This window comes from Vombatus ursinus, unplaced genomic scaffold (assembly GCF_900497805.2).
Source record: "Vombatus ursinus unplaced genomic scaffold, bare-nosed wombat genome assembly UNPS02010284.1, whole genome shotgun sequence".
NCBI lineage: Eukaryota > Metazoa > Chordata > Mammalia > Diprotodontia > Vombatidae > Vombatus > Vombatus ursinus.
Genome location: NW_020950062.1, coordinates 17,420,409 through 17,422,602, shown reverse-complemented (window position 1 = coordinate 17,422,602; position 2,194 = coordinate 17,420,409). Strand labels below are relative to the sequence as shown.

The following is a 2,194-nucleotide window of genomic DNA, read 5'->3' as shown; positions in this document are numbered from 1 at the left end:
CATGGGTTGTGGGAAGATGACAACATGCCCTTTCACTATCAACTGTTCACTGGATGCTTCCATCTGGTTGTCTCATAGGCATTTTATTTTATTTTATTTCATTTTTCCAGTGGGTCACTGAATACTTTTATTCTGCACAGAGAAGCTACTAAAGATCTGTCTTGTGGGCTCTTTGGGGCTGCATCACAGGTACATGGCTCCACACATCGACACTGGGATTGGAGGTGAGAACAGGTCATTCTATCCCAGTCACAAGATGACAAGGGTCTTCTGACAGAGTACCAGATGATCAGGTAGTTTCTAGTAAGACAGTTCTAATGAAGCAGTGAGAATAATCACAAAAAGTTGGAGGAGAGAGGGAAGTTAAGCAGCTGAGGCCCCTGCTCCCAAAACAAAACTGGTCTAGTACTGGGTGCTGCTCCTTCTTAGGATAGGAGCAGACTTCTCCAGAGGTGACTGGCATCTGCAAGCTCTGAGGCCTCCTGGCCACAGAGCTTACTTGGCCTGAGGGTTTCTGAAGTTTCTTCCAGCAAATTTAACTTTGCTGGCCACCTCTTCCTCAATTCTGAGAAGCAGCTTATACTTGGCCAGGTGCTCAGATCATCAGGGGCCACCAGTCTTGATCTGCCCAGTGCAAAGACCCACCACCAGGTCTGCAATGAAGAACCATGGGAAACCATTACTCCCCACCCATTGGACTGGGCCAGCTTGCATGCCTGGAGAGATTCAGTCACTGAGTCAATATAGCTCACTTTGAGTAGGAGGCACTTTGCAGGCTTTCTCACTCACAGCCTTTTCAATGCACTTGGGATTGGCCATTGTGAGATCATCCCCTACCACCTGGATGCCTCCAGTAATGGTGAAATTCTTTCAAGTAGATTTCCCCAAGCTCAGAAGGGGAGATGGATCTGCTGGAATCATCAGGAGACTTGAAGTCCAAGTCATATTTCCCAGATTGGAAGAATTCTGAGGCAGCAGCATTCATGCCAATTACAACCTTATCAGTATAGCCAGCCTTACCAATAGCATTCTTTAGCAACTCCAGAGCTTCTCTATTCTCCAGGATGTTAGGAGCAAAGCCACCCTCATCTCCTACATTGGTGTGCCTATTGATATTTCCACTTAATCATGCTCTTCAGGTTGTGGTAAACCTCAGCTCCAATGTGCATGGTCTCCTTAAAGTCTGCTGCTCCAACAGGGAGGATCATGAAGTCCTGCATTGCCAGCCTGTTACCAGCATGAGAGTCACCATTGATCACCTTGAAGGCTGGAATAGGAAGGATGGCTTCATCATTGCCTGCAAGGTCAGCAATATGGTGGAACAGGGAGACACCTTTCTCAGCAGCTCCAGCCTTATAAATAGCCAGAGAAACTCCCAATGTGATATTTGCACCAAATTTAGATTTATTCTCAGTGCCTTCCATCTCTATAATCAATTTGTCTATCTTCTCCTGCTCCATAACATTCAGTTTTGTGCTAATCAGGGTCAGGGCAATAATTTTATCAATGTGCTCAACTGCTTTTGAGACACCTTTCCTCATGTAGTGGGTCTTATCATTGCCTCATAGCTACAGGGCTTCATGGATTACTGGCAGAAGCACCACTGGGCACAGCAGCTTGGAAGAGATCTTTTTCAGTGTAGAGATCAACTTCAACAGTGGGGCTTCTATGAGAGTTAAAGATTTCTCTTGCCTGGATCTTGCAAACAGCCATATTGAGTTTCTGAATGGGGCTTCCCATGCCGGGCTCAGAGAACAGAGGCAGAGGGGTCTACACCAAGAGGGAGCGTTAAATGCTCATAGGGATTTTAATCTCAACATGTCCAAAATAGAATTCATAATCTTTTCCCATAAAATTTTCTGTTTACATAATTCCTCTCCTCTTTTTTCTGTCAATGGTCATCCAATCAGTCACCCAGATTTATTGGAGAATCATCTTCAATTTCTCCTTCCATTCTCTTATCTGATCAGTTGCTATGTCCTATCAATTTTCTCTCCTCCTCATCCTTCACATTTATTCTATTCTTTCCACTGACTTAGCCAACAGACTATTTCAGGCCCATATTACTTCTTGTCTGAACTTTTGTAATAGCTTTCTATTTGATCTCCCTGTTCATCTCTCACCTCCAGTTCGCTCTCCACATTGCTAAATTGATATTCTGAAAGCAAAGAGATGACCATGTCATCTTCCACTC

At 44.5% G+C, this 2,194-nt stretch overlaps 1 pseudogene; it reads right to left on the bottom strand.

Annotated features, from left to right (window-relative positions):
• Window positions 1-495: 495 nt before the first annotated feature.
• On the bottom strand, window positions 496-1,713 carry LOC114037255 (annotated as a pseudogene).
• Between the last annotated feature and the right edge of the window lie 481 nt (window positions 1,714-2,194).